Raw genomic sequence first — 19,028 nt, forward strand, 5'->3', positions numbered from 1 at the left:
GAAAATGAGGAGTTGACAGAGGGGGAATGAGGTCATTTGATGCACTAGGGAAATGTGGAAAGGAGTTGACTGCTTGAGGCAGAGGCAGCAGCCTGGAAGAGAGTATGAAGGCACAAAGAGACAAAAGGAGCACAGTGCAGGGCAGAGTCTGCAGAGTGAACATGGAGTATCTGGGGAAGCAGTAGGAAACAAGAAAGGAAAGTCATTACAAGGTGTTTTGTAAGGTGAGTGCTGATGTATTGAACTGAGAGTTAGTTGAAGAAAAGACTGCCAGCCTCAGATACATCAAAGTGTGTGGGACACATTCTTCTTCCAAAACATCTGTATAAATGGTGCACAGCTCTTGCTGCAGTCTTTGGGTTGAAACAGCAGACGTGTCTTTGCATGAGCCTTTTGAATCTGAGACTCTTTGTGACACATGCTGAATCTACATTGGGCCAAGCCAAAAGAAACATCCCTGCTGTCCCTCCCATAGCCTACTCACCTGTTTGGTCCCTAGCTGACTGAAAGATTAAACCTTTCAAACCTACTATGAAGGTTTTTATGCATGAGCTACAATATTGACCCATCTGAACATCAATAGTACAGTTCTCATAGATGTGGTGAAACTAGAGTTTCATCTAGGCGGTCTGCGGCTAACAGCAATACCTGTGTTTTAAAATGTTTTTGTTTTTTTTCATTAATGTTGCTACAGAAGAGATGCTGATATACTTCTCACTGACTCCAGCGTACTTAGTTTTAGCCTACTCCATCTATTGAAGCAGTCAGTTCTACCAGTGCTGCTTTAGTCTCTGAAAGTTCAGAAGCAGGAGTGATTCTGTAGCTCTCTGCCTAACAATCTGTTGTGTTGACATTTGAGGAACATCTAGCATATTTCCAGTGAATATATTCTTATGGGAAATTCCTGTTGGGCTGCATGAAGGGTAAGATTTATATGGTATTTTCTCTATTTAATGCTCTAGCGTGTTTTAAAGACTCCATATATTTTGATATAAGTCTATATTCTATTTTATGGATTTTTCAGAATTTTCTCCGTTGTATTTATTGTCCCCACAGCCTTGTGTTCTTCCATAAGACATTTGTCTTTTAGGATTTAGGCCCTTGCTTTTAGGAATCTATTTTAAACCAAATTCTCTGCTTTTTGTTTTGAAGTCAATGCACAGGCAAACCATCCAGAGGGAGTTATAGATATTGCATTCTCTAAACAAACAGATCCAAATTTAGAAATTTTTTTGAAGTATCATTTAGTAAATAAGGTTTTGTTGTTGTTGTTTTGTTTGTCTTCTGTCTAAAATTCACTAGGAGTAAATGGTTAGTGGGAACAGTTCCTTCTCCAAATCCAGAGTGCTTGAAGTCCTTCCTATGCTGCCTTTATCATCTTTGCAGAGTTCAACGATTACATATTTGACTTCAATTTACAAAAGCTTACCACTAGAGTATAGGTAATATATTTGGTGTTTCGATATAATCTGTTTTGTGAGCACTACTGTCAATATCTATAAATTTCTCTCAATACACCACACGAATGTTAACATTTTCCTTTTGACTATTATTTACTCTAAAATAACAAGGATGTTCAGGAGGAAAGAGGGAGAGGAATGTTTTGGATGATTTGTCAGTTACAACCCAGGGGACTACAGATGCGACTAGTCTTATTTTTATATTTATTATAAAATTAAATGTTGACATAAGCTCTGAGAGATTTGCATGAATACAACAACATCATTATTAAACATCTAGGGTCCTTGAATTTTTCAAAACTAATTCCAGGAAAAAAAAAAACAAAAAAAAAAAACATACAGTAGAGTATAGAGTATAATGAACAGTTCCTCTTGTTTTCTCAAGAAATTACTCTGCTCTTTTGAAAAATTATCAGCAGTGGTAATTTTTAGTGCTTCTTTCATTTAATACTTTTTACATTTTTCACATGATGTCCATACACATAAAGCTGTAACATTTATATTGATACACTTTTTGCTATACCAAGTGCCAATTGGAATATGATTGTGCACTATACAGAGGCCCATTTGTCTCCTTGGACAATAATGAGATATGTTTGTGCTGTTTCACATAGTTTTGGCTGTATTGAAACATCTGGTTTCAGAGAAGGGCTGTATTAAGCTAAGGTTTATGCCTGTCTATCCTGGCATATTGGGAACAGAAGGTCAAATTTTGCATTAAATGGGTGAATGGAGGGTGAGAAGTCAAAGACAGGTGTCCCTGGCAGTGCTACCAACTGTTTAAAGCCTAACATCTGCTGGCAAACTCACTCCAGCCAAAACCAGTAATGGACCAGAGTGGTGTTTGTATATATCCCAGTTCCTTCACCATGTAGTTGTCATTATCTTTTATACATCAGGGCACCTTAATTGCCCTCCTCTGATGAAACTGCTGGGCCCTCAGCAGCTGTAGAGTTAGACAGGTTTTGCTCTCCATAGAGGTGGTGCTCTCCCTTGATCAAGCAGAGCCACACCAGCCATTGCCTTTGTGGTCCATATGCTCACCACGACAAGCAAGTGTTGATAAGAAATTGCATGTTTGTTAATAACATTCACAGCCATCGAATGAAACTCATGAAGTCTAGTACACATCCTGTTATCCTGACTGAAGATTATATAGTATTATCCTTTTTATTCTACTGCTTGCCACCTAAATTGTGGTTGCGTCAGTGTGTAGGTAGTTTCATTAACTCCTGAAATAGTCCTACTGAATCCTTTCCCTTCTCATTAAGTGGGCCACTGAAGGGTCAGTACAAGTGAGAAGACCAAAACAGGTGGTACTAATTTTGGAATCAACTATTAGAAATAGAAACTCTTCTGTTCTTCCAGGACAGCCAGGCACATTGAAGTTCACAGCTGTTCTTAATGCTATCACTCTTACACTAGAACACACCTTATTCGGGACGTGCTGAGTACAGAATATGGATAAGAAATGGTTCTGCTTGTCAGTAAGACATCTTTAGCTAAGATTAGTAGCCACATTTGTGAATTTTTCTAATGAAAGATTTGTCAAAAAAACTGTAGACAAGTTTGCCTCAAGCTCTTTCTCAGTTTTCAAACCTACAGTTCTCAGTTTACTGAAATAGTAGGGGATGCCAAATTAGTATTCAAAAAATCCCAAAGGGCTGACAAGAAGCAGTCTTTTTTTTTTTTTTTTTTTTTTTTTTTTTTTTTCTGTCTGTCGTCAGTCTTTCTCTCAAGCATGGAGTTTCAGCATTAACATTTGGAAAGCGAGGTCTCCTCCTCACAGCATGCTGGCTTCTAGTGAAGTCTTTGCAACTTGTCAGTAAAACTTTCAATGTTTTGGAGGCACAAGAGCACAATACATCATATTTCCAAATTTCATTCACTCCCATCTCTGTGGTTCTTAGGAGAAGAGAAATTGTGGCCAAATTCTTTTCATATCCCCTTACACCTATTCTGTATGCCTTCTACTCATGCTTATTCAGACAAGTAAGGGAACAAAAGCTCCTGCTGCTCACTCAACTCTTTGTTCCAGCTGTCCAAACTAAAGGCTGTACTCTGAGCCAGACTATTTCCTCACATCCATTTCTTCTTTATATATAATTTGGATAGAAAGAGGGAAGGATGAGCCTGGCCTTCATACTGGCACTCTTTTCTTACATAGGTACAATTCTTCTATAGCTAGCAAGCCAGATGAGTGGGAAAAAGAAACAACAACCACAACAACAACAAAAAACCTGACTTTCATAACCGTGAGAATGTAGCTTTTGTGGAGCAAAATGAGTGAAAATGAAGAATTATCTATTTCTGAGTAGTGGAAAAGTTGTATTACTATGTCAATTATAGAACTAGGAAAGCCTTCTGCAATATTCTATTACGCAGGCTACAGTCTGCCTCTGAACTGATCCATTCTTACCTGCAAGAAATCTTCCAGAAAACTGTGATCTTTCGTTTTTAAAATTCTGGTCTTGGAAAATACACTGCTATTACATGTTATGCCTTATTCATGACTACACTGAAAGTTCGATCTTGCTTTTAGGGTCTAGGAGACAAATTTATCCTTCTTAGTAGTACAGAGAGCATTTAGTAAAGCAAATGCTTTTCCTCCAGTGAGCAGAAGGAAAAAAGGAATAACTGGAAAAGGCCTCAGTGAATTGGAGCATCTCTAGGGAGGTCTCCAAGCTTCAGTAAGCAGAGCTCAGGAAAGCTGGGATGAGGTTGATCTAATGAGTGCATCATGACCTAGTGAATCAATTGGCCATTCAAGCTGTGCTTTGCCTCTACAGCTGATTTGAACTGATTTGTTCTGCCAGTTTATTGATACAACTGAGTGATTTTCAGAACTCAGCCTTGTTGTTTAAACTCTCCACAATTTCTCCCTAATTATGTCATCTCTAGTTCATCTTTATGGTTCTAACCTCAGTTCATGACTGTGTGCACTTTCTTTCCTTTGTGCAAAGAGCTTAGGTCCTTGTTCATGGCAGTTTGCATAACTGACTGTAAAACTAAGGGAGTTCTGAGTTAAAGACCAAGCTGAATTTTACTAAGGGATGGTGCTTAACAAATCATCCCTTGACTGCTGATAGCATGCCTTTGTTCAGCACATCTTCTGGACAAAGACACCCATAATAGAAATGTACTTTCTCAGTGAGGAAGAATTTTAAAGCTTCTCATCATAAACAGCACTTTGGTATGGGCTTGAGATGTATAGAAATATCAAGGGCATACCATGAATCCTTGTACTTAGACTGAGCTAACCTGCCAGTTCAGACGTAGATGCCAATCACTTGAGTTAGCTGTGCAGGATAAACATCCTGAGAATTAAGTACAAGTGCTAAGGCACATCCCAATGTTTTTTCTTCAGACTTCAATTTCCACTGACTTCCAGTAAAACTGTAAGATTTTTTTACTTGCTTACTGAAATCTAAACAAAATTAAACTGTCTTGTTAAAAAAAGGTCAGATTGAGAGCAGTATGTTCCAGAAGACATAAAAGCAACTAAAATCTGAACTCAGGATGGAAAATGAAATTAATTCCATCTTTGACTCTTTCAATACCCTTGTTAGAAACCTATAGCCAAGAGATTTTTAAAGCTCAATTTTGCATTTTTAGGGAAGGATATTTGGTGCTTAGGCATCTTCTGGAAATTCACTGTGAGTTTTCTTATGTAACTTTTGCAGAATTTGCTACATCAGGACTAAATCAACTTATCATAGAATTTAGGTAGTGGTAGGGGTTTGGTTGGTTTGTTTTTAACCTTCTAAAGGCTTTCTGCAGGATTTTAAGGGCACAGAACACTTAAACTGTTTCTGACATGTATATTAATGTGAACTGTGTTTCTCATCATGAAATTATTTTCACTTAGCATACAAGAAGTAGAGAACATTGAAGAAGAAATTTTTGATTCTTAATGAGAGTCAGTACAGTTATAAAGATAATCAGATTATTCAAAATGTTAATTACTCTAATTTGCTGCAGTCTGATACAAAACAAAGTCAGATATTGCTTCTCCCTTTTTGCCAGAAATATCACTGCTAAGTGTCTTTCTGAACTTTTTAAACATACTTATTTTTTGTATATTTCTAAAATCACTGTTTTCCACAAAACAAAGGGTGCCACTGAAAAGATACATACAATACATCTTGGCTGAATTCATAAAGAATGGAGAAAAGAGAAAGAAAAATCAAATTATTGGTTTTCAAATCCTCTTTCTGTGTTTAAACCTACTCCAGCTCAATTCATACTGAATGCTAGTAACATCATGGAAATTTTGGATACAAACTTTGGTTTTGGAGTAAACACCATAACTTAAGCATGTAGAAAAAGGCTGTCTGACTCCTGAAATTTTTCAGTCTGCTTTTATTTATATATATATATTTTAAAAATATTTAAAAAATAGTTTGTCTTTGTTTCAGTGTTAAGATGTGTAATCCATCCACTTAAATTGGGTTCTTGAGGATGTCTTTGGTTTGTATAGCATACTCTTCACTAGTTTTTTTTTAGCTTCTTGCAGCTTCATAATACTGAAACATAAGGAGATGATGAGATAATTAAAGTTCCAGATAGGTAAAATGTTTAAATCATCAGTTTAACTTGGTTTGATATGCAGTTCTGCCACATGCTTGTAGGAGTTGGAGATCCAGGTCAGTCATTCACTAAAAAAAATTTTGTTCCATAGTTCCTCTAAGTAAGGAATTGTTTCCATCCAGGAAGGACTGCCACATGGATTGTAGGAGGGTGCTGCAGTCTACTGATATTCCTTCCAAGCTTTCAGAAAGGTTTTAAGAGCTGATTGTTGTGGAAATTTAAAACTTTTATGTCATCTTCTTGTAGATATGCATCATATTCTCCTTCCACTCCAGTCTGACTAGGGTGTGTTGTAACTCCATACCTGTGGTAATTAATGTAGAAGGACATGCTGCACTAGTTGCTGATAACGAGACAGATGGCAGGAGGTTTAAGGAAGAGAAGACATTTAAGACGCTTTTACCTATGAAAACTGTTTGCAGAAGTATCAGCAATATAAGCCTTTCCACATTTAAGTCTTTACATTACTTCAATATTAGTCATTTCAACCAAAAACTCACTGCTAAAAGTACAAGATTAATTCATTTTCAGGAGGTTGCAGTAATTCTAGTTGTGTGATGGTGGGTTTTATGGTGGGAATGTTTCTTTCCTGAAGTTGGATTTTGATTGACAAACTCATTTGATGTGAAAATATCACATAGCCATCAGGTGGTTAAAAGCTTTCAGCTGTTTCTAGCCTTGCCTGAATTTGAACCAGTGACCTAAAGGCAAAAAGCTTTGTATCTCATTAGCAAAACCCTCAGATATGCTGTGCACCCCTTCAGTTCAATTCAGTTCAATTTAAATTAAAAAAAAAAAAAAAAATTTAGCTGCAATATGAAACATAAGAGAAGCATTTTAAGTTTAATTTTCTATGTGTTTTTTTAAACATTGGGAGATGGAGAGAGTTTCAAAAGAGAGATGATTTTAAAAAAAATTAACATGTAGCCACTGCCATGACTGTTTAAATGTCAGAAAACTCTAATCTAAGCAGTGCTATTTCCAGCTGTGACTAAAGAAAAAGCAGGAAAAAAGCAGCTTTGCTTCTTTGCTGTTCTAACATATTTCTAATAATAAAGATCACTGTCTTTGAACTCTCCCAACCTTACTCTGTTCTCCTTTGCTAAAGCCATTAAAATGATTAGAACCTCAAGCAGGGTTACAGTGTTAAAATGCTTGACTTTTCCCTTTCTACAAACAGAACCAGCTTGTTTTAAATGTGGCACACATCACAGTAATCTAGTCTAACTCTTCTATCAGTCCAGCTAAATTTCTTCAACAGATTTGCCCAAAATTGTGTTGAAAAACATAAATCACTGGATTAAACTTGTAGAGAATGATGAAAGCTGAATTTGTGTATATACATGTGGTGGTACAAATGGACTCTTTTATTGTTTAACCTGAGTGAAAGCAATAAATTTGAAGCAGGTTTAACTGATGATATTGGTAATCCACAACAGATTTCATAAATGTTGTTGAATGAACTTTTTTTTGTTGTTGTTGAGTAATCTCTGATATTAAAGAAGGGACAGATAACCCAGTCAGTTGAAATTCACATTATTTTCTTGTTTAAGTTTTGATTTGAATGAAAACTGTAACAATAATTGCATTTTTTATACATTCATTAATAGAATACTTGAATTAAATCCTTATTAAGCGTCTTGAAAGCCAATATGAATCCACTCCAGAACAGACATTCTCAAGAGCAGAGAACATTCTCACTGAAGTTAGCTTAAACTCCATTTAAATGTAGAATTTAAATACAGATTGTTAATTTTTAGGGGTTTTTGCAGACTGTGTTAATTCCCCCTTTGGACTGTAAGGGAACATGATTCTCCTGTAATTTATTCTGCCCTATAATTTAGGAAGCTCTTTCTTGGCAATTATGTGAAAGCAATATTTAGCTGCAGGGAACCTTTACAGTGATTTGAATTTTCCAGATAAGAAGGACTTCAGCGTAAGCAGTTGTGGGTGTGTGCTGACACAGGCATCATTACTACCTTTGTCTCCATTTGATAATGATGGAACACGCCATACAAATCTATGGCAACAGTGTGCTTAAGGAGAATATTTCATGAGTGGTAAAAAATTATACTGAAGAATAAGTAATTATTATATCAACACATTACTGATATAACCTAACTGGACTAAAACATTCAAACTGAAATCCTTGAAAAATAATGTTTCAGACTTGACCCTGCTGAAATCAGTTAAAATCAGAAGCAGGATTTGCAATAGCTGTAGTAGAGCTAGGAGTCTCCTAAGTCTTCTCCTTGGTGCAATTTGAGTGAGAGGTGAAGAAATTTAGAGTCAACCTTGCAGAAGTTTAAGAAGCTGATTTTATTAAGGTACTGTTTTGACGTTCATATCCTTCTCGTCGTGCTTTGTTGTTTTTTTTTCTTTTATATTTTAGACCAACTCATTTGGCTCCCACATCTAGAAAGATGGGCTGGTATGTAAGCTGTGAAATGAGCAAGGCAGACTGACAACTAGTAAAGCACACATGGATATATATACACATATTCTTACACAGTGCAGGAAAATGAGGAAAAAGATTTACAAACATTGAAATTTTAGTAAGTACTGCATCATGTATTCTAAGTATTGCTTAAAAAAAAACACTTGAGTATAGTCATTCCTGTGCTTCTTATCAAATGTTTTTGATGATTTAGATTTAACACATTTGGATATTTAGATATGTGTTTGTCAGGGAGAAAAAACACTCAGCTAAATTCTTCTCTGATACTGATTGAGCGAGACGTTTAATTGTCTGCTTAATTTAAAGTATCCAAGTTATCTTATCTAGAAAAATGAATCATCACATGGTTTAAGTTAAGCAGGTGCTTAAATGGCTGCATGAACTCAGTGATATCTATGTCACACAATATTTCCAATGTCATTGGTGTTTCTCAAATTTTACCTGCCTGTCACTAAGAATAGTTTGCCCCATGCTGTGTTTTTTCCTGCAGTGTATGTTTTAATTCCTGAACCACACTCTCCACATTAAACTTTTCTCTATGACAATTCCAGTAACATTTTCTAATCACAAAATAATATTTACCATCTTCCCTCATGTGGTTTTCAGAACAGAGGGAGCTGCTGCAGTTCTGTAGAGGTCGTGAACCTAGTTGATGAAGCACAGATGAATATAAAGTATTCTACTAAGCTTAACGGGCTTTATTAATGTGCAGATTCAATACACATTTTTATTTAAATTCATCTGAAGGCTAAAGGACAGATATTTCAATTGTTATTTTGCATTTAGTTTTGTGAAATTAGTTTTGAATGTTTTTAAAATAGAAGTGTGATTAGATATCTACAAATTACTTTCCATTAATTACAGTCGCCGCACCTAATAGTGCTTTTGGACTTTTAATGGAAGAATCAACCAGCAATTTAATTTGAAATAGATTTGAACAAGGTTCTTTCTATGAAGTAGAACTGCTTCTTGTCCCTAATCCATACATTCAATCTCAGTGCTGACTAAGACGCAGACTTTATATTTCTTTTTTTTTTAAAGGTCAAAAAAAATTTTTTTTTTCCTTATTTTCTGCCTCTCTTCTTTAATAGGTTTCTATCTATAAATAGGAATATAGCATCAAACCACAGGCACTAAGTAAAGCATTTTCAAAAGGCTTAAGTCATCTCTTCTGAGCTTTAGTCACGTTCATACCTGATTTGAGACTAGTTTTTAATGATACTGAATGAAATAAAGATTTAAACAAGTGCTCATTGAGATTTTTTTTCAAAAATGTATGTCGATTACAATGAAATATATGCCTTAATTCAAGTGGTAGTTCTGTACATTCTTGTATTATTTTATATGCATACATTAAGCGTCTAAGTCATTGAAGTCTTTGGCACATACTTCCTTTGCAGAACTGCTGGGTGAGATGCTATCATGTTCCACCCTTCTCTCTTTCCCCACTGCTGAAGATTACTGCTCCCACTGGAGAGCTGGCAGATTGAGACACACACCCACATCTCAGTCATGTCAGTAAAAAGTCTGAGGCCTTTAGTTTAAATTGCTGACTGAGGCATCCTTCATCTAAGCTCCAGGACTTTGCATTTAAGCAGCTGAGAAGCACGTATGCATTCCATTCCCCATATTCAGCAGAGGGGAAAAACAGATAGTGGGAGAAAGTATCTGGTAATTTTCTTATGTTAACTCTGTTGCAGCCTATTGGTATATGTCCTTAGTCAGCTAAATTCCCATTTTCAAATATGTCCTAGGCATTCCTAAGAGGTTGGTTCTTAATGTATTTAGGTGATGAAATTATAGCAGGTTGTTGCCAAAGAGTGGCATGTTACAGTTTGTACTGGTAAAAACACAGCTGAATAGGCGTTGGCTGCCATTTCTCTCCTAGTATTCAATCTTAGAAAGAAAAGGAGCGTTGCTTCCTGAAAGGTTGTAGTAAGATGCCCACTGAGCAACTCTGCAGATGCCAACTCTGCCATCTGGCACAGTCCTACGTGCTTCATGCCAGCAAGATATCCCAGACACCAGCTAAAATGAAATGCATACAGCATTCCACGACTCTCTATTTATCAGTAAAGAAAAGATATGTATGCCAATAGGATTAAGCTGTTGTTTCCATAATACAGAGGAGCCAGCCAAAATATTAATACTTCTGCTCTATGACTTCTGCTCCATTTTCTGGCACTGAAACTTCAGCTGCTTAGCAGCTTTACCAGTCTATTTTTCTGATCAGAGGGGCAAACTACCATTCATTTTTTCCTCACTATCTTCTCATTTGCACTGGACCTGTTGCTATTAAACAAACTTCATTTCAAAGCGTTTCATTTCACTGAAGCTTTATCTGCTCACATTTTAATTCTGTATTTGTGAACTCTTGACACAAACATCTGAATATTTGGGTTATAGGACTAAGATATTCAATTGCAGAAAAAGTTAGCGCAGCTTGAGGACTTTTAATCACATTTATGCTTTTTGATCCTGCAGTATTCTAATTATGAAGCATGTCAGACCTGTTCTTAGGCTGCTCTGGGGCACAAAGGAGTCATTGAATCAGCTTGAAGACTGCATAAGTGCAAAGTCACTCCTTCCCTCTAGTCGCGTCATCTTAGTTAGTTGTAAGGTTTTATAGGGAAATAAGGGAGTTTTTGTTGTGAAGGGTGGTTTTAGAAGAGCTTTGCATCAGTGTAGAAAAAAAAAATGTCCTTTGTTATTGGAACATCCAGCTTCATATCTGATCTTTGTTACACTGCTTCATACAATTCAAGAAAAAAGAGCAATTGCACCTTATTACATACAACCATTTCAAGAAAAAGCAATTATAGCAGGCTTTCCATCCTGTGAGGCTTTAAAAGACTGGATATGGCGAAATGACTTTATAGTTAAGTGAGAGAAAAAAGAGGCTGGTGTGGTAAGTACATTGAGCATGTTGGTGGGAGGCTCAGAGCCACCAGAAAGGCTAAATTTGACCTTAAGGGCCAATGTCTAGAGCACACATACTGTAGGCTTGCTGCTAAATTTACGCTGCTAAATAGTGACATCAGATGCAAATAAGGCTGTTATGGAGTTATTACTCTACTCTTAATTGATAATATCTAATATGCTTCTGTGACTAGACACATAGAATTAGAAGAGTAAGAAGATCAACTCAAAGTTCTCTTGAGAAATTTTGTTTCATACCAGTCCACAGGTTCCCATAGATGGGAGACATCTAGAGGTGCTGAAATAACTGGTTGATGAATTGGCCTCATTCTGCCCAGTGAACTGGCCTTTCTCCATCACCTTTGAAAGATTATGGAGATCAGGGAAATCCCCTTAGAGAGACAAAAGCTATATCCATCTTCAAATATGGCAGGAAAGACAACCCAGAAAGCCAAACTATAAGTTGGTGATCCTAAATTCAGGTGTTGGAAAAATCACAAAGTGACCTTAGGAAAAATTTCTGGGCACAAGAAAGAGAAGAAGGTGATAGGGAGTAATAAACAGATATTTTAAAAAAGGTAAACCATCCGTTTACCAACCTGATTGACCTCTACCTGATGAAATTAGTAGAGCTGTAGGTGGAGATGAGGGAGGGAGGACGAATGAGTATAATCTACAATGATCTTAGCAAGGGTTTCAACACAAGTTCTCTTGTATCCATGTTGGGACATCACATTTAGGATGGAAAAAATAAAACCAAAAAAAAAAAAACAACTGACTGAATCATCTACTTCAAAAAAGAATGGCTTATGTTTTCTGCTCTACTTTGAAAGTGAAGCTCCTCTGCAATCTATACCGGATCATCTCCTGTTTCATATCTTTATCAGTGAGCTGGAGGAAGAGACACTCATCAATTTTGCACACCTAAGAACCTAGACTAGGAACTGGGACAATGAGAGTTAATTTCAGCAGGAAGTTTAAAGCCCTGCACCTGGGAAGAAATTACACCCTTTTCTCAGTACAGGCTGAGGACTGCTCTACAGCAGTTTTGCTGGAAGGGACCTGCAGGTTTTGTTGGTCAATATGCTACACCTGTTGCATCATCTGTCCTGGCAGTGATGAGAACTAACAGCATAAAGGGGGTGTATCACCAGGAGCATAGCTAGAAGGTCAAATGAGGTGATTATTCTCCTTTAGGCTATCTCCAGTTTTGTATACTCTCCCTCCTGTATGGGAAGAACATCAGTTAACTGTCAAATCTATTGGCCAACAAGATAGTCAAGGGCTGGAACACTTGGCTAATGAAGAAAAGCTGAGGGACGGGCTTTGTTCACACTGGAGAACGGATGACTCCAATGGGACCTAACAGCCCTCCAATACCTGCAATGAAGATACAGAAAAAAGATCAACAAGCTTTTTAGTGAGGTGTGCTGCTGGAGCATGAGAAACAACAGTCATAATTAGGCATGGAGAAGGTTCTGGCTAGATGCAAGTATTTGTTTTGTGTTTTGTTCTCCTGATAATATGATTTTTATTTATTTTTCCTAATGCAACAGGTGAAGCTGTTTAGAACAGGCGGTCCTGGAATTATGTGATGTGTTGATAGAATTCAGTGTTAGATGATCCTCTGTCCAGCACTTGATCATACATGGACTATGATGGGGGGGGTAGGATTCAAATTAGTGCATTGGCTTGAATATAAATTATGTAAGAGCACAGGCTGGCTCATGTGCCAGATGGGTCAGATAGATTACACTTCATTAGCCACCTGGGTCAGGTATCCTGGTAGCGATCAATTCATAGCTGCAATAGTTATGGGTAGAAGTTGAATTCACAGTGGAATGAACATATTATGTTGCAGTGTCTTTGCCTTAGTCAGCTGAATTCAGACCTGTAGCAGTTCATTCTACTATACTAGAAAACACTGATAGGTGACTTAGCATTGTGCATGAAATAAAGCTGTTAGGCAAGTGCAGATGCTGTGGTTTGGAGCACTGTGTCCTTTTCCACCCAGATTTTGAGATATCTGAGTTCAGGAGGAAAATGAGGGAAGGAAAAGTATTAATTGTTGTCCCATTCAGATTCTGTAATGCAAGGACCATTTAGGAGCTTTCAGTTGTTTAGGGGTTTCTGTGTTGTTCCTCCCCTCAGTTTCAGCAAACTGGGCACAAATCCACATAGGTTTGAATGCTACAGAAGTGTTTTAAGTCCTACCAATGCTTCCAGCTCCTGCTTTTCCTTATTGTGGCTAAAGTAGCTGCCTTACAGAGTTTGCCCATATGTGCAAGTATCGGAGCATTTTGTTTGAGGGGGAAATCCTGCTCTCATTTGTTCATAATAGAAGTAATGCAGATTCAAAAGCAGCACAAAAGAAAACCACTGTTAAAAATCCAAATCCAGGTGGCTCCTCTCAAGCCAGTTTGGCACTTCTGAACAGCAGTGACTTTTACGGCTTTGGCATTCCTTTTTTTTCTTTTTTTAACATGTGCATTTTTCATGGAAAAGAAGTTGCAAGTTGCTGAGTTCTCAGGCTCTTGGAGCTTTCATAGATTTTGCTATCCATTATATCTCTTCATAATAATTGAGATGTAACTGCTAAGTTTAGATCATGGTACCAAGCATAACTGATAGTAGCCCTGCGGCTATCCACTGTCTTTAGCTAAATTTAAAACTTTCATTCATAAATGCAGATTAAGTGAGCATAGCCATGGTCCTGGCACACAAATGAATGTGCACACGCGCGCACACAATTCAAAGGTAACCTCTAACTCAGGGAAGCTTTAATGTTCAGAAGGCTCCAGAGGCTCACTGGCACAGCCCCTCTGATTGCAGAGCTGAGTATCTGCTGTGGTGTTTTATCCAGCTACTCTAGGGGAATCTTAAACACATGCGGAAAATGTCTTCCTACACCTAGCACACTGACTGCCTCTGCTAAATGAAAATGATGGTATTCAGTTTTAAAGAAAGCATTTTTCATTTTTATAAAGAAATCAAAACCAGTTGCAATTAAATAGCAAACAAAGGAAGAACTGGAATCCATAAAACATCAGGGGCAATATTTAAAGCAACCAAACTAAAATCAGTTCAGTATTTCTCTGCTGTATTTATATACAAGTGCACTTATTTTTAAAGTACTCTAACACTTAATTTTGCTTTCAGTTGTATTTTTTTATTTGGATTACATATGGTACTGTGATAGAAGGTTTCAGAGAGCCATAAACTGTTCTTGCCTGTAAAAGCAATGTCCTTTCTTTGTTAATGCCAGGAATGCTTTTCCCAAAACACTCATTCCCTGCTCAAGACACTGTAGCTGCTAATGAGGAAAACACTGCAAGTACCTCATTCAAATGTTTTCTTTTGCTTATCTTCGGGGAGTTTACTCTGTAATAGTGAAGAATCCCTGAGTATCAATGAGTCTGAAAGTACTCATATTCTGCCAAGAATAAAGTTGTAAAGCTTTGTGTGCCAACACTTTAAATTAATCTAAAATAATGCAAAAGGGAATTTATCATTTTGGAAGGCTTTTTAAAGCCTCATCTGTATTGTCACAATTAATAAGAATATTCCATATCAGTGGTGATGCTCCCTTTCTCTATTGCCTGTTGTAGTTTCGATGGATGCCATCCCTCTGAGGAGGTATGCCAGAACTGATAGAAAGCACGATATTGGTATGAGACAAAATATCTTTTTGCAGCAGAAGCTTTGCAGTATAGTAGCTGATTTCTTAGGTAGCTCTGCTTACTCACAACTTTCTTCATAAGCATCACTTAGTGCCCAATGGTAATCCTTCCTTTAGATGGCTTTTACAAAGTAGGTAGCGCATTAATTTCCCATACAAATTGAGAGACTGTCTTTGATGCTGAAACAAGATTAAAATGCTCCTGCTCACATTTCAGTTTCATACATAAAACATAAATAATGCGAAAACCCTCCCCACCATTACAGACAGCTTCATTTCTCTGACGAGCAGTGCTTAAAATCTACATTTATCACAAACTTAAAAAAAAAAAAAAAAAAAAGACCATAAACAAAATATCATGCCTGCCAAAATACTTTATGTTCCCATCCACAAGGCCCTTAGTCACAGTTCTGGGCCAGGATTTCCTCAGGAGATGCTGTTTAAGAGCTTTTTTTAAAAAAATAAAAAAACCCAATGCCATTCCCATGATATATGCAGTTTTAAAATTTGTGTTTCTGTATGGCCAGGGCTGCTGTGTTTTGTTATAAATATGTGAAGTCTGTAGATTGCCTAGGTCTCCATTTTTACAGGGGATACTGCATCATTAAGTACTGAAAGAATATAATGTAACTATTCAAACTGCTTAAAATATTTCGTAACCATAAATTATTATCCAAAAATATTTTTCGAGTAGATAAAAAGAGTTGTCAATTCTGCATAGTGAATGCCTCATAAGGGGCTCATTTATGGTTGAAAACTGAATAAAAGCAGTAAATTAAGAACAGACGTAACCATAGAGAAGCTGTAATCCACAGCAGATTTCCTTGGTGAATGAAGTATTGTTGTGTGGATTTATCCTCCTTGCTTGTACAGTTAACCAGTCACATCTGTGGCCAAAGTGCTGTCTGTGCACACAGACAAGTTAGGTTCAGTCACCCCACAGAGGTACGCACATGCTGGTTTACACCATATCGATAAAGTGCAAAATAAACTTCGCTAACTGTTTCATTGGGGCATGCAATACTAAAGGGCAGATATCGTATTGAAATTGAATTCCTGTGACTTAGGGACGTAAAAAGGCTAGGGTATTTAAAAAAAAATGGAGGGACAGGGCATTTCTCTAGATTTTACATTAGTATTGCAGCCTTTGTTTTCTGGCAAGTTGTGACAGACTGTGTTGCTGACTCACAGAATTAGTGTTTGTACTTCCTAAATACAACAATGAATGGGAGCTGCTTGAGCTATAGTGTTTGTGAAGGGAAAGCCACTTGTTATAAATATTCATTTGACAAAATGTAAATAGTTTTATAGGAGTGTAAACTGTTGCAAGTTATTTGATTCAGTACAGTTGTCTCCTCCGTATTGTTTGTCACAAATGCACATAATGAACCAGCCAGGATGACATGTAGACTTGACAGTGAATTAGTTTAGCCATATTGCTGTTTGTTTAACTTTGTGATTACACACCAGTCAGACAACTCATCTCCTTTGTCTTCAGGAAGCCACAGCAAGTTCCATTTTTCTTATGTCTCTTCATTTCTTTGCTTGTTCCAGTACCCCAGCATGTCATTGGACACTAATTCTGATTTTACATCAGGAGGTTTTATCTCTTTCAAGATCAGTGGCTTATTAACTCAGAACATTCTAAACAAGAAAAAGATTCTTGTGAGTTTCTTTTCATTATCGAGGGCTTTTTTTAATTATAAGGCATGCTTCCCTGACAACAATAGATTTCATTTCAAATAAATAAGCTTCATCCTAACCATGCCAACAGAATTTTAAAAATACAGTAAAGATAGAAACAAATGTTGTAAAATGAAATTCCTTGCACTGGTTGTTTAGAAGCCAGTCTTCATTGTTTTCTTTATCTAAATATAAAAACATATCAAGATCTATGTTTCCTCTTCAATTCAGATTGTGGTGAAAATTAATAAATAATTACAATCCCGCCAGCATCAAAAGTGAACTGCACCATCTGTATCTCTGTTACCAGGAAAACTACCAAGTTTTGTAGTTCATGGATGCAGCATGATCCTGATCTGGAACTTCTAGAGTACTTTTAAAGTAATCATGGACTTTGAAGGTATTATGCTTGATAATGCTCTAACACAATTTAAAGTTATAACTGATTTTGTCATTTGGTGCTAGTGTAGAGATCAGAGTTCTATGTCTGCTACAATTATTTGAACAACAGCAAATGTAGCATGGGAGCAGTTTTGCAGTTTGTTTCAGTGTTTAAAGTCCCTTTATGTCTCTTTTTTTGGTCTAAAATTATGCTTTCTTGCTAAAAAAAGAAACAAATCCGGTGCTTTAGAAGGTAAAGTGACTAATATTCTTTCTAAGTTTTGTACTGAAATCTTTTGAAGGATGTTTACAATTCGGAGTACTTAACTAGATTGCTATTTTAAGGCCCATTCCAAAGGTGACTTATGGTTTCAATGAGTTGCCATCAGGCCTTAGTGACTCCCAAGAAAGTAAATGATCTGTGTGTTTTAAATAAGAATATTTTAACATTTCCCAAAATTTATCCAAGAACCTATTTTGAAGAATTTACAGCAACAGACTTAATTCAGTGTTCTAAAAGATAATTTTCTGAAATGGTTGTAGATTCACTTATAGCTATCAAATATACAAAGATTTAGAAAGATTTAGAATGTTTTCTTTTTTAATTTCAGTTAGTAAGATTTATATCCAAAGAGGAGGTCAACAGGACTTTTTCTGAAAGGATTTAATTAAAGTTAGCAAGTAATTTTGTGTTCTGCAGCATGTTACATATTGTGAAAAGGTTATAGATTCACCCAGTGCAGCGCATCAGAAGTATAGGGGTGATAGGTGAAATTCTTTTTGTTGCAAGCGCTGAGATATAATCATTTAAAAGGTCGCTTGCACTCAAGAAGAGAATTTATTTAATAAGCAACTTGTTTTGGGATATGCTGCATTTTTAAAGGTTAAAACAGTGTCTTACTGACCAATGTGATCAGTGATGAGTTTTTATTTCTTTAAAAAATGATTCTGAAAGTTACTTTAAATTTGAGTATTTATTAAAATCCTGTATGATATATCATCATTTTTGAAAGTTCAAAATTTGATGTAATTATTAAAACTTAAGAGGTTGTAGATCTAGCTAGAATTAATTTGTTTCGATTGTTATGTGCATTGCTATTGTAGTAAAACTATAACAATTTTAAGTATAAAAGTACAGGTTAGATTTATCACAGTGCACAGTGTGTTGCTGTGTATATAGACACTTGTTTTAGTAGAAAAAGTCAGTCATCCAAAGTGAGAGAAAAAGACTGATTTTCATGTTTTATAAGGTGATTTGGGAGTGACATAGATTATGTAGCTATGATAGAGAAAAGTGGATTATATTTTAAATAGTAATGTGAAAGACCATAAAATTAGAATAGTGTTTCAGAGAGCTGAGAAAGAAGAATTTTAAAACAATCATTTAATTCTTATTATGTTTTTGCAGAGGAATTTATATTCAATGACAAGTATGCTTTGTGTTTAGAGTTTTTCCTTTTTCTCTCAAAAGAGTACAAACTAGCATCAATTTTCTTTAAGTCCCAGCATTGTTTCTACTGACACTGCTCAACAGTCCATAGACATCAAGGAGGAAAGAGCTTTTATAACTGCTTTTTGCTGAATAAGATGTTATGGTCAATTTTCTCCTTGATCCTTAAGCTTGCTAGTATTGTTAATAATTTGCTTTAAATGCTTTGTTTGTTTGTTTGCTTGTTTTGGTGGGTTTTTTTGTTTGTTTGGTTGGTTTTTTGAACCAATTTCCTGTAGAAATTATACTAGCTGTGCAAACAAAGGTATTTTAGTGAGATGGTATTGATCAGTTCTATCCATTGAACATTAGTTATGTAAGTACAAAGAAGAGAAAAGAAAAAATGCATGAGAAGTTAACAGTTAGAAA

The sequence above is a fragment of the Tympanuchus pallidicinctus genome, unplaced genomic scaffold, assembly GCF_026119805.1.
Source record: "Tympanuchus pallidicinctus isolate F22 unplaced genomic scaffold, pur_lepc_1.0 scaffold7, whole genome shotgun sequence".
Classification (NCBI taxonomy): domain Eukaryota; kingdom Metazoa; phylum Chordata; class Aves; order Galliformes; family Phasianidae; genus Tympanuchus; species Tympanuchus pallidicinctus.